The 15432-nt window shown below is 33.0% G+C and overlaps 1 protein-coding gene across 1 annotated transcript in view; it reads right to left on the bottom strand.

Moving 5' to 3' along the window:
- LOC125815944 (uncharacterized) overlaps window positions 1–15432 on the bottom strand; it is a 125394-nt gene that overhangs the window by 3403 nt on the left and 106559 nt on the right. The window lies entirely within an intron of this gene.

Here is a 15432-nt window from a genome sequence, read left to right as displayed (position 1 = left end):
ATACGCCACTAACTATCCTTGAATCATGGAAAAATCAACTAACAGATTTGTACTCACAATCTTGATGAATAAAATGATAAAAAGAAAACACAACAAAAACATTATAATAGTACAAACATATAATATTATAACAATGATTAGAGTATAACATTACTTTGAAGGCTCTGTTCTTGAAATCTACAACCAAATACATTAGATTAGGCTGATAAAGAATACACCTAAAAGATGCATATAAATCAATTGCTTGCAGAAACATACTCTCCCCTATACATGAGACCTATTCTTAATTAACACATCCATCCACCTACCATGGACTTGCAGTGGTGCACCGTAAGCCAGATATTTTTACAAAAAATGATGTTCAAGATTTGGATAGTAAATAAACAAAAAAAATCGATCATTGGATGCACCGAAAAAATTAAAATCAAAATACGCAGATAGTTCCTCTAGCGAATAAAGAGAAATAAATGAGACAAATTTTAATCAATTATCTAGACTTTCTAAAGATTGAAACTGTATAGGAATGAACCAAAGGCAAAAACAAGCAATCAAGAAGGCTGGAAGTTGGAAATTATACAAATAGACTTAGTTCATACTACTTATAGGGTCAAATAGTACAAGGTACACATTTTTCTGGCAGCTTCAGATATGTAGTTAGTTCAATAAGACAATTTGAATACATCATAATGGATATTTTCATCTCTCATTTGCTCTTTGAAAATTAGATGGGAAAATGGTATCCCATCGATCTTTGTTTGGTGTATTCGCTTTCATGAACGCTTTCATCTACTAATCAGGAGTAAAGGTGCAGAGCCAAGTATAAACCTTACAAAGAGCAATTCGGTTTTTAAACCACGGAATGTCACTATTTTCAATTTGTGTTCTGATAAAACAAAAATGGGGAAAAAAAGAAGTTAGAATAATTCAGTTTCTTCGAGATAATAATTAACAATACGTATTACACTATTAGAATTCACACCAAAGAGAGGATAAAAGAAAAACCTACTGTTAGATGAATGCTATGGGAAATGACATGAAATATAGGACTTCCAACATAATTTGCACAAAATAAGCCAAAAATATTTGACGAAATATGACCTAAAAATAATTGGAAAAAAAACAACCTATTAAAAAAGGAAGCTCTATCCAACAAGGCTAAGACTAACCCAAAATTTACCGACTAAAATCATACTATAAAATAAGAGAATTTCAGAAATAGCAAAGATAATAACAAATAGCTAGGGTAAGCATATACAAATTCTGGATTTATACAATCAAGAACAGAATTATACAAATTCTGGATTTATACAATCAGGGACCAAATTATACAAATTCTGAATTTATACAATTAGGAAACCAAATAACAATTTTTTGCGAAACTGTAGCCACAAATTAAAAATAATCGAAACTTATAGCTATATTACATAATATACTCTAGATGTTTGTCATTTTCGTGTAATTTACCCAAAGAAGCTATAATATTATTTTAATAGTAAATTTACACAGTTTTACCTAATTCCCTATTTCACGTATAAATAGAAATTGTATCTGACTATTTTTTTTTCTCACATTTCTCTCATTTATATTATCTCTATTTCTCTCCACTTCTTAACTCCACCAATTTAACACGATTCATTTCAATTTCTTCTAGTTTAAACTAGATATTTTTTAAATTCGCATTTTTGTGATTATTCATATCATGTAAAAAAATTATTTCACAGTAAATACATCTACACATTTGTTCTTCCAATTCTTTTTTTCCAAGTACAATTTTCAATTATCTTTTTAGGATTTGTGCTAAGCTTTCACAAATTCTCTATCAATATTGGAGTTTAGTATACAAAAAATTACAATGCTGGGGTGATTGTACTAGCGTTATTAATAAGAGTATTGAAAAAAGCAATATTGTTGTTGAAGAGAAGTCTTCCCGAAAGATATCATGATGCACCATGTGTTCGAAAAAGTATCATGATATATCATGTATTCAAAAGGTATCTTTGATACATTATGTATAAGTATTATGACACATCATGTATTCGAAAGGTATCATTAATACCTCATGTATCCTAAATGTATCATGATACATCATGTATCCTAATTAAACGTATCATGATATACATCATATATCCTAATCATATCATGATACGTTATGAATCTTAAACTTATCATGATACATCAGACATAGTTATCAATTACTCAGATTATGCAAGATCTTTTTATGAACACCAAGTGTATCATGATATACATCACGTATCCTAAACATATCATGATACATTATGTATCCTAAACTTATCATAATAATTGATACATCATACATAGTTATCAATTACTCAGATTATGCGAGATTTTTTGCTCATTAATGATTTGAAATAGGATAATTTCCCCATATTTGAATTCTTCTTTTGACTTGTACAAATATGGGGTTTTGCTTAAGCAACTCAAGAGAAAATTTTAATATCCACTTCATTTCAACTTGAATATTTTATTTATTTATTTTGTATGCAGTCACAATCAGGGCCGACCTACGTAGGGACTCCCGGGTGCTCGAGCACCTATTAATTTTGTATCGAATTATATATATTTTTATAGAAATTAAGAGGAATAGTATAAAATTGAGCAACGAGCACCTATAGAATAAATTGTTTGATTGGCACAGTGGCTATTTGTGGGTGCCTAAGGTCCTTTGAATGGTTTTGCGTCTGGGTTTGATTCCCAATTTTGCTACCTTTTTTTTTTTTTTACCTAAAATAAGTTTTGTTCTAGATTTTTTATAAATTACCATACTCATTTTACAAATCTTGCAGATTTGGCTGATTATTAGACTTTCCTAGCTTGATCTTCAGGGAACCCCAAACATGGATCTCCTAAATAATTTGTTGTACCATGATTCCCGCCTTTTTCTGGGGTTCGAAAAACACCCTGGAGTTCCTCTCAAGCCAAATATGCTATATAATTCCAGTTGAACTCATCTGGTATATCTCTGTTTGTATGTTCTGTTCAGTTTCATGTGTAATTGTTCATTGTTTCTCCTCTCAACAAGTACGAGGACCTCTAGGAATACCCTGTCATTGTAGCAGTTTGCTCCAAATCCACCCTGAGTAAGTACATTCAAAGAACAACTGATTATGATTCTCATTAACCTAGTTTCATAGAGGACATGAAGCTGAATCTAATGCACCCCACTGCATTAATCGATCTCTGGTAAACAACCTCTCCAAGATAGCAATTTGTACTATGAATATCCACTTTAGACATCCGAATGTCTAAATTGTTACATATAAGTCTCCTCCAATAAATTTAATATCGATTAAAAAAGAACTAAAAGGAAAACCTAAATTTAGCCAAAAAGAGAAATAGATATCATCATATCAAATATGTATTGTCAATTTAAATTTAAATATTTAGAATGATTTTTTTTTTAAAAACCTACATTACAAACAAAAAAAGAAAGAAAATATATATAAGAGCAATATAACCAGCGGCAAAACTGATGTAAACGGCTCTGCAAATAAGTGAAGCTTTCGATAGAAGCAATAAGCAGAGCTCAAATTTTGTGCAAACTCTTTTTGTTGAATTATACGTCAAAGAATGAAGCTTTCGATGAAACGTTTGCTGACCAAAATGAAATCTGAAGCTTCTCATCGATGCCCAAAACGGAGGAGACTGAGAAAGCGTACTGAAATTCCAAGCAAAGATTCAATGTGTTTTACAGTTTTTAATATAATAAAAAAGTGTTTGCCAGAAGAACTGATCGAAGCAATTCTTGTAAGGGTTCCAGTTGTCTGTTTCCGTTCCCTGGGACTGATCTTCCCGTTGGAGAGCTAACGAACTGGATTCTCTAAAGCTTAACCCGATAGGAATCTTCTCGATTTAAGAAGGAATTGACGTATAGACGTATATAAGTATATAAAAAGTCAGAATGGGAATCTTACAGTTCAAATGTGTTTCCAAATATTGGTTTAATTTGATTTCCAGTCCTCATCTTAATTTTTCTGCTAATGATTACACCCGCCATATATCTCTGTTATAATTTCGGGAAGATACTAAATATTGTTCTGTTAGCTCTTTATTTCATAACTCTGTTAATGAGGCACTTGATTTGGATTGTCCCATGAAAAATCCACCTCAATGTGTCTATATTTCGGGTTCTGTTAATGGGTTGGTTCGTCTTGCCGATGGGTTTAGTGGGTTGGTGCTATGGAATCCATCAATTAGAAAGCTCAAGAAAGTGTTCGGCTTTGTGCCTACTCATATGCGAGAACTCACTCTGATGTGTGGGTAATGAAGGAATATGGAGTTAAAGCGTCTTGGACAAAACTGTTTACCATCAGGTATCCTGAGAACTATGAGCTTTCTCCGCCCCTTTTCACGTATAATAAAGGTGAAATTCTGCTCGCGTTTAAATCAACTTTAGTGATATACGATCCAAAGAATGACTCTCTCACATATACAGAGGTTCCTAATGTTGAGGTTACTGGTTTTTACAACAGAATTGAGGCGGAACTTTGCATCGAAAGCCTAGTTTGTCCGGATTTACCAAACGAAGATTGAAAGATGTCAGAACTCAGGTGAATGACTGTTGTAATAGTTAACAACCTGTAAGTATTCTTTCGCTGCATTTTTCACGTGTTTTAAAATTCTGCTTATTTTGTCAAATATTGGATGTTGCATATTCAAGGACCATTTTTACACCATATCTACTTAGATATCTTGGTTCTTTTCTGTTTTTGCCTATACCCAAGGAACAATAACGTTTTGCAGGAACATTGGGCGTTCTTTTGTCCTTTAAAGCCGTGTTTTAGGGGTACATGTTGTTTCACTAGACAAAGTAAGAGTAAAGATCACCGAGGCACAAGTGAATATGCCAATAATCATTGGCATAGTCCTTGGGCAGAATCAAAGCCTAAACATGTTTAGTGATCGTTTTTAGTGACACTTATTAAGGAGATAGATGAATTACAGAGATCATAAAATAACAGTTAATTAACTTCTGATTTTATAAAGTTTGGTTGTTTTCCTTGCTGCTAATAGCTTCCTGTTAGTTTTCTATAGTTAATTAAAAGGAGGAATCTTCTTTCACTTTAGTGATATCGTTGACTTGCGTAAAGTGATTGAAGTGCTTAACTGCTATAATCTTGACTCTTGAGTGTATCAGGCTCTTCTTCACTAGTCATTCTCTCTATTTCCTAAGCTTTACTTGAATGTTTTACACATGTCCCATTTAATGGCCTGACCATAGTTGAGAAAGTAGTACTGATGGCAATCGGGCAAGGCTGTTGCGATGCGGGTTTGGTCTAAACCCGCAAAGGCTTCACCCTCTGCCCACCCCACATAGCATTTTTTTGTATTTTCAACCCGCCCCGCATAGCAAAGAAACTTACTTTTAAAATTATTTTATTATTTAAGCTTAAACAAAATAGATTGACATTTCTGCTTTTCTAAAAATGGAGAGATAGATGAAAACAGATATGAAAGATGAATGCTTTAGACCTGATATTGGCTTCAATCAAACAACATTGTTTCTGATCATTTTGTTATACAATACGTTGCTCAAAATTTTACCGATTCCCAAAATGTCTTTCTTAATTATTATTTTTGCAAGACTAAATTTTGAATGTTACCCAAAATGTTCAAAATAAACACCCCAGATATTCCTACTTAAAATGATTTATCAATTCTAATCTTGGAATATTACTCAAAATATTCAAAATAAATATATCTTTTTCCTTTTCACAAATAGGAAGATCAATTTCTTTTTCTTTTTCAACCTATATGCTAGTGAATTAATTTTTTTTCATTTTTGTGACCTTACTACCTGATGCTTTGGCAACTACTTAGGAGAAGCAGATGAAAGCTTTTTCTTTCAATAGCCAGCCAAATGACTACAGGATCATCAGTCTACTCTACCTTAGTTCACCATATCAAAGTTTATACAAAAGCTTTTTCTGTACTAGGAAGTAAGATTATGTCGTTGCAGGTTGTAAAAACTCTATGATGCTACTTAATTTTGTTGAAGGAAGCAAGAAACGCTCATAAATTGAACAACATAAAATCTGAACTTGTTAGTTGGAACGTAATCATACAAGTTTATGCTCTTGTTTTTTGTTTTCGCTTTTAAGATTCTGCTTGCTGTACACAATTAGATGTTTGATAAATTATGGGTTTGATAGAGAGAATATATGCTTTGTTTCAGATAAAAATAAAAATATATGAAATGATACTACCGCAGTTGAAAATAAAATAGACGATTTAACAAAATCAATAAAATATCTGTATATGACCTTGTAATTTATATTTATATTAGAAATATTTGATTCTTAATATTTTTGGATTGTCTTATTACCTACTGGCTACTATCATTTTATATATTATATAATTACTGATATTTTTTTCTGCGCTATGTGCGAAGAATTGTGATTTGATTTAGTTATGCATATTTGATTATATTTAATATCATGTATAAAATGTAATTTTATATCCCAATATTATGTGATTGAGGAGAAGTTGAAAATTTCTTCCTATTAAGAATTATAAGCAAAAAAAAAGAAGGAAAAAAGACAAAACTATCACCATTTATACATATTTATCAATATATCTCTTGTTAATTAATAAACATATCTCATAAGTTTAGTTTAGTTGTATTTTAGAATTTTATCCTCCATTTTTATTTAAACTGTTTTATTTTGTTTTACGTTTTGTATATTATTATTTTATAATTTAATTTATGGATGATTCTTAATTTTGTTGTTTGATATTTTAACTATATCAAAATTATTATGTTAATATTATATCAATATTTAATTTTTTTATTCAATTGATCTATGTATAATATTTAATTTTTATTTAAATAAAATTTTAAATAATTTATTTAATATATATGTAAAATAGTTTGTCTCTATAAAATAATTTTAGTATTTAATCAAAAACAAATAGATTTTTTTTCAAAAATAGTTTTCTGAAAAGCTATTTTATTAAAAGTGCTTATAAATATGTATTTTTTAATCACTTGGCCAAACATGTATCATTGTCTTACTCTTTTTTGACTATATCGTAGACATATTTTTAATATTATCAATATTTTTTAATTTATTAATCAATTATTACCGCTCCTCAAATTTTTCTTTTCGTGCCTGGCTTAGGACAAGCAAACTTAAAGTTGACATATGGATTTTGCCGAATTCAATAATTTGAAATCAATTTTATGTTTGTCTTAATTAATTTCCTTAATACACTCATATAGATATATTCAAAACTAAATACTAGTATTACCTAATGTCGCTATCTTAAAATTTAAAATTTAAAAATTTAAAATCAATAAAATTTATATTATAGCTCCATCATTAATTGACTTTATGCCAATTATACATGCCAACTTGGATGAAATAATTAACTACTTAATTACCAATTAAATACTCACACGTCAATTGAATAATAATTATTCTAAATTGTACAATATTTATATACTAATAGAATTCTACAACATAATTATTTCATGATCATGATAATATCAAATGAATGTATTCGTGGAGAAATATCTTTATAGTAATTTGGAAATCAAGAAAGAGAATTCAAATGTATCATTTCTTGGTGATCCAGAGCCAAAGCCTGAGGACAAAATGATGAATTAAAAACATGTTGGAGTCACGTTTTGACACAATTTTAAGAAACAAATGCAAATGAAAAGTCAAATAGTAAATTATTATTTTTCAATAACAAAAATAAAATAAAATTATCATTTGATTTTTCTTTGCATTTTGTTTCTATAAATTGTAATTCGTTGATGGAAAGAAGATAATAGTTGCTCTCAAGGCCCCTACCTTATACTACATATGAATTTTTATCATCTGTGCGAAGACAGTTTCACTCAACAATGTTGAGTAGACAGTTTTTCATTTGTGGGAGAAAACAAAATAATTGTGATAGTGCTAATAGGAGTTCAGGAATTTTGTAACTACATATTTTTATTATTTTTATTTTTGAAAAAGCACAACTAATTGTGATTTTGAATTTGATTAAAGTACAAATAGAAATTCACCTGTTCACAGATACCGATATTGTTTGGTGTATTCTTGGCACATTTTGACAGTGGAATTGTTTGTTGGGTATAGCAAGAGTTAATGGAAAATGGAGGGAAGATGAAAAGAGGAATTAAAAAAGATTCTCTTATGCTTTAAGAAAAGGCATTTCTCCCTCATTGATGGTGGAAAGAAAAATAGAAGTGTTTAAATAGAGAAACACTTCTATTAGTTATTAAAAGGGTTGGAAGGAGGGACCCCCTCGCGCCGTCGTCGTCACTCGCTTGGCTTCGGCTTCAGAAAATGATCGAGAGATTATTTTTTGGACAAAGTTTTATTTTAATTATTTAGTTATTTATTTATTAAATTAAATGGTCAAAATGTTTCAATTATTTAGTTAATAAACCGAAATGTTCCGACCCGACTCGGATCTACGCGACCCGTTTTATTTAAAATATTTTCCCGTTTTATTTGAATTTCCCGCCGTTGGAGATGACTGTTCTAAAAGGTTGCAACTTTCAGGAACAGTCATAATCATTTGAAAGGTTGCAAACTTTCATGAATGGTCGTGTGGTTGCAACCTTTCGGAATCAGTTCCTCTTGGCTACAAATACCCGTAATTCTTCAGACTTTTTACTTACGAAAATTTCTAATTTCTTCTTCTTCTTCTGCACAAACTTTCTTCGTGTAATTTACTGTCGTTGAGTGGCTTGCTGACACCAGCGTTTTGGGTATCAATACATTGGTGATTGAGATCATTCTATCCTGAGAGGACATATTCCAAATCAAACCTCGGATACTAGAGGGGAATAATTTCCTTAAGAGGACATTGTGCATTCAGTGGGCTTGATCTTCTTTCCATTCTATTTTTTCCGATTCTGGTACGTTTTTACAGATTTAGTTTTGTGAATTAATTGATGTTCTTCTTGTTCTTCATTGGTTCATTAAACTTTGGTAACTTCGTGTTTGTACAAAATTTGTTGTAATCAGTATTATTGTTTTAAACCCAAATTGTGTAACAATCTTAAGGAAATTATTTTATTTTTTTTAATCTGTGTTTCTAGTGGAGACAAAAACCTTCATGGTTTTATACTCCTATTAAGTTTGTAATTTAAGTTATTGCTTACTGAGCCATTTGTATCGATTTCTGTTTATTACAGATTCTGACTCTGAAATGGCAAACAATAATGTTACGGTGGCTGTTGTTGCACCAACCCGAACTGTTGTACCACTAACAAAGAAACCGAGAAAATTCTCTGGTGTGAATTTCAAAGGATGGCAGCAACGAGTATTTTTCTGGCTTACCACTCTTGGTCTGCAGAAATTTACCAATGAAGAAACTCCAGTGCCTGCTGTTGATATGTTAGACAGAGAAAAGTTCATGATTATTGAAGCATGAAAACCGGCAAACTTCCTGTGTAAAGGCTACATTCTAAGTGTTTTAGAGGATGACTTATATAATGTTTATAGTGTAATGACAACTTCGAAAGAATTGTGGGATGCATTTGAGAAGAAATATAAGACAGAAGATGCATGCTTGAAAAAGTTTGTGGTCGCAAAGTTTTTAGACTATAAAATGTCAAATAGTAAAACTGTTGGATCACAAGTGCAGGAACTTTAACTTATTTTCCATAATCTGATTGTTGAGGACATGTCAGTTAATGAAGTGTTTCAAGTGGCTGCAATGATTGAAAAGTTACCTCTTTCGTGGAACGACTTCAAGAACTATCTAAAGCACAAACGTAAGGAAATGAATCTTGAAGATCTTATGATTCGGCTCAAGATTGAGGAAGATAAAGCACCGCCGAAAAGAAGTCTCATAAGAGTTCGACAATAATTGGAGTTAATATTGTTGAAGAAGCTCCTACCAAAGGCAAGAACAGAAAGAAGTCCAACTGACAGAAGTTAAAGCAGGCCAAGAAGAAATTCAAGGGCAAATGTTACAACTGTGGTAAGGCTGGTCATAAGTCTTTTGACTGTCGTGCTCCAAGAAAGGACAAAGGCAAAAGCCAAGCAAACATCGTGGAAGAGATGGAAGATGCAGATGACCTCTGTGCAATGATCTCGGAGTGCAACTTAGTTGGAAAATCCCAAAGAGTGGTTTATCGACTCAGGTGCCACTCGACATATTTGCTTTGCAAAAGAAGTCTTTGCAACGTACACTGCTACTGAGTTCAATGAAGATTTGTTCATGGGAACACAACAACAGCAATGATTGCAGGAACTGGGAAAGTAATGTTGAAAATGACATCCGGCAAGGTGTTGAATTTGAACAATGTTCTGCACGTTTCTACTATTAGGAAGAATTTAGTTTCTATTGCACTGCTTGTTAAGAACGGGTTTAAGTGTGCCCTAGTTAGTGACAAAGTTGTAATAAGTAAGAATGAGATGTTCTTAGGAAAGGGCTACCTCACTGAGGGCCTCTTCAAACTGTGGTTGTTGACAGTATTAATAAGAATTCTGCTTCTGTTTACTTATTGGAGTCAAATGATTTATGGCATGCCCGTTTGGTACATGTAAATTACAAAGCCTTGCAAAAATTGATTACTTTAGAAGTATTGCCTCATTTCAAATGTGATATCTCGAAATGTGAAATTTGTGTGGAAAGTAAATTTGTTAAACATCCTTATAAGTCTGTTGACAAGAATTCAAAACCTTTAGACTTAATTCACATAGATATATGCGTTATGAAGTCAATACCATCTCGTGGTGGAAAAAAGTATTTTATAACTTTTATTGACTATTGCACTCGATTCTGTTATGTATATTTTCTTAATAGTAATGATGAAGCAATTGATGCATTTAAGCAATACAAAAATGAACTGGAAAATCAATTGAATCTAAAGATAAAAATGATTCGGAGTGATAGGGGTGGAGAATACGAATCTCTTTTTTGCAGAGATATGTTTGAAATATGGTATTATTCATCAAACTACTGCACCATATACGCCACAGTCAAATGGTTTGGCGGAATGTAAGAACAGAACATTAAAGGAAATGATGAATGCCTTGATAATCAGTTCTGGTTCACCGCGAAACCTGTGGGGGGAAGCCATTCTTATGGCTAACAAGATACTCAATAGGGTACCCCGTAGCAAAACACAATCGATTCCATATGAGTTATGAAAATGAAGGAAATCCAACTTGAAATATTTCAAAGTGTGGGGTGTCTAGCCAAGGTAGAGGTTCGATCAAAGTGGATCTTTAAAAGGAAAATGAAAGCCGGTGGGACTATTGACAAGTATAAGGCTAGACTTGTAGTCAAAGGATACATACAAAAGGAAGGTCTAGATTACTTTGATACATACTCTCCAGTAACAATGATAACATCAATCAGGATGTTAATAGCACTAGCGGCAGTGCATGATCTTAAACTCCACCAAATGGATGTAAAGACAGCCTTCTTAAATGAAGATTTGGAGGAAGAAATTTCCATGGAACAACCTGAAGGGTTTGTAGTTCATGGTAAAGGAGAGAAAGTGTGCAGGCTTGTGAATTCGCTTTATAGGCTCAAGCAAGCACCCAAACAATGACATGCTAAATTTGACCAAACAATGTTGGCAAATGGATTCAAAATTAACGAATGTGATAAGTGTGTCTACATTAAAAATGTTCCGAATCATGAAGTCATTGTTTGTCGGAATGTTGATGTCATGTTATTAATGAGTAAATATATTGACGATATAAATGCTACTAAGCGCATGTTGTACAACAAGTTCGATATGAAGGACTTAGGAGCTGCTGATTTGATCTTAGGGATCAGGATTTTCAAAACTCCTCAGGGACTAGCATTATCCCAATCTCATTATATTGAAAGAGTATTGGATAAGTTCAAGTACTTGAATTTCAACGTTGTCAAAACTCCAATTGATTTAAGATTATATTTCAAAAGAATGAAGGTGAAAACGAATCTCAATTGGAATATGCCAAAGTGTTGGGAAGTTTGATGTATATTATGAATTGTACGCGACCAAATATAACATGTGTTATTAGCAAACTGAGTCGGTTCACTAGTAATCCTAATCAAACTCACTGGATGGCAATGAAACGTGTGTTGGGGTATCTGAAACATACACAACACTATGTTTTGCATTATAATAAATATCCTGCCGTGATTGAAGGATATAGTGATACAAATTGGATCACCGGGTCAAATGAAGTAAAATCCACAATTGGTTATGTGTTTACACTTGGTGGATGAGCAGTCTGTTGAAAATCGTCCAAACAGACATTTATCACTTGCTCTACAATGGAATCTGAAGTTATTACTTTAGATAAGGCCGATGAAGAAGTTAAATGGCTTCGGAATTTCTTAGAGGATATTCCATTCTAGCCCAAACCCGTGGGACCTATTTTCATACATTGTGATAGTCAAGCAGCAATAGGTAGGGCAAGGAGGGTCATGTACAATGGGAAGTCTCGTCATATACAACGGAGACATAACATCGTAAGACAACTGCTCTCTAGTGGAATCATCACAATTGACTATGTGAAGTCAAGCGATAATGTGTCAGATCCACTAACGAAAGGCCTAGTAAGAGAGGCAGTTGAAAGATCATCTAAGGGAATGGGTTTACGGCTTAGGACAAGTCATCATGACGGTAACTCTATCTAGCAGACTGGAGATCTCAAGAGCTAGATTCAAGGAGAAAAACAAAGTTGTGACTGACGGTTCGACATATTGTCAATCGACTCAATCCATTCTCATGATGAAGACAATGTTCAGGAACGAGGTTAAAACATTAAGGCTTGTTAATGAAGTCAATAAAGCTTAAAGTTTTTAATGATTTGCAAAGTTTGGCAGATTTGACCAAATAGTGTATCTACGAGATGACACGGTTAGAATCACCTATGTGAGTGTGAAGTGTAAGCCGCTTCAAAGAGAATTTTTTGTCAAAAGCCTATTCTTTGACTCATGAAACCAGGAGATGTTCATGGATGAAACGAACACAACCGTAAGAACCATAAACGGTAAAGGGTTAATTGTGTGACATATGGTTGTCTAGGTATACACCAAAGCTCGACGGTTCAAAGATATCGCATCTACCGATTAACTGAGTATATCTGACAGATGTTCACTACGAAAAGTCCAAGGGGAAACCTACTTATCCAGATGCAATTGATCCTTGCTTGTAAAGTACACACTCGTCCGTACATTCCTTTATGTTATGACCATTCCCCACTAATGTGGGGGATTGTTGGGTATAGTAAGAGTTAATGGGAAATAGAGGGAAGATGAAAAGAGGAATTGGAAAAGATTCTCTTATGCTTTAAGAAAAGACATTTCTTCCTCATTGGTGGTGGAAAGAAAAATAGAAGTATTTAAATAGAGAAACACTTCTATTAGTTGTTAAAAGGGCTGGAAGGAGGGACCCCCCTCGCGCCATCATTGTCGCCGCTCGCTCGAAATGACTTCGGCTTTAGCTTTGGAGAATGATCGATCGAGAGATTATTTTTTGGACAAAGTTTTGTTTTAATTATTTAGTTAATTATTTAATTAATTAATTAAATTAAATTAAATGGCCAAAACATTTCAATTATTTAGTTAATTAACCAAAACGTTCCGACCCGACTCGGATCCGCACGACCCATTTTATTTAAAATACTTTCCCGTTTTATTTGAATTTCCCACCGTTGGAGATGACAGTTCTGAAAGGTTGCAACTTTCAAGCACAGCATGACCGTTTGAAAGGTTGCAAACTTTCATGAATGGTCATGTGGATTCTGAAAGGTTGCAACTTTTGGAATTAGTTCCTCTTCGCTATAAATACCCGTAATTCTTCTAACTTTTTACTTACAAAAATTTCTGATTTCTTATTCTTCTTCCACACAAATTTTCTTCGTATACTTTACTGTCGTTGAGTGGCTCGCTGACACCAGCGTTTTGGGGATCAATACACTGGTCATTGAGATCATTCTATCCTGGGTTGACATATTCCAAATCAAACCTCGGATACTAGAGGGGAATAATTTCCTTAAGGGGACACTGTGCATTCAGTGGACTTGATTTTCTTTCCATTCTGTTTTTTCCGATTCTGATACGTTTTTACAGATTTTAGTTTTGTGAATTAATTTATGTTCTTCTGTTCTTCACTGGTTCATTAAACTTTGGTAACTTCGTGTTTCTGCAAAGTTTGTTGTAATCAGTAGTACTGTTTTAAACACAGATTGTGTAACACTGTTGATGATTGTGATAGTGAAACTTGTGATGATCGTGATTCGGTGATGAGTCTGCTAATACAACCTGACGGAACATATAAAGCCTCCCTAACAAAAGTGACTCCTGAGCAGGGGAGGGGGATGGTGGTACCAATCCAGACCGTTAATCCCTTAAATTCATCCAAGTCAACAGGGTCTCCTCCTTTTTCAAGCAGGGATTGTATAATTTATTATTTTATGACACAATGATGAAGGTAGATAAATTTAAAATTGAACTACAAAATAGTCAACTTTTTTTTTGGCTGAAATGCTGGCCTTTAAAGGTTGCAATGAGCTATTGACAAAAGATGACAAAAGGGAATCAAATAATTTATAGAAGAATAATCAAGAAAATACTAAGCTAGTCGATCAACTGTTTTTTTATTCACATAATAAAGAAGTAGAATTGTTCAATGCACAAGCTAATGAGCACATCACATATGATCAAGTTTTCCTTCAAATGGTGTTTTCTTTCTCATCAAAATCCATAAAGGCGTTAGGGGCATTTGTCAACTCAAAAGATATGACGAAAAACTCCTTATCAGGCCCTAAAAGTTGTTTTAGGAATGTCCTCTTCCCTAATTATCATCTTCTATCCTGATCTCAAATCGATCTTAGCAAAGACCTTTGTGAACTTCATCAGATTTGGATAACTCAGCACTGGGCTTTAGTTTCCTGCCAAATCAAAGTAAGATTTTTGTAGTATTGCATTGTCTTTTTTTTCCTTCTTCTGCTTCGACTACAATAAAAATAGCTTTTAGCGGCAACAAATATGCACATTAACAAAGAGTGTTAAAATGTTTTTTTAGTGGCAATTAAGCTATTGCCGTTAATATCATTTTTGGTGTAGTGTTCTTATCATTATTATGATGCAATCATCCAATCTCAAGTGATGATGCTTTTTTCTTTCTCTGTCATGGTTCACCTGTATTTTGTTTATGAGAAGAGCATAGTACACTATATACTACAAAACGTGGTCCAAAATAGAGGGCCGAAACGAAACTAATAGACCATATCGGTTAAACCAAGGGATGTCCGTCGATTATGAGGTTCTTGTACAGGTTTCCTTTCCTCCTGCCAGCAATTTTTGTCATAACTACCAGTTATAGTTAACCGATTACTGTTCTGTTGAGTTGAGTTACTGTTCATTGAGTTAGTCAACTTTATCCATTGGTGTATTACTTTTATATCGGAAAATATTTTCCTGCACAAAATTGAG

This window comes from Solanum verrucosum, unplaced genomic scaffold (assembly GCF_900185275.1).
Source record: "Solanum verrucosum unplaced genomic scaffold, falcon-dt-bn FXZP01000085.1, whole genome shotgun sequence".
Classification (NCBI taxonomy): domain Eukaryota; kingdom Viridiplantae; phylum Streptophyta; class Magnoliopsida; order Solanales; family Solanaceae; genus Solanum; species Solanum verrucosum.
The sequence above is the reverse complement of the archived record's forward strand: the minus strand, read 5'-3'. Positions and strand labels throughout refer to the sequence as shown.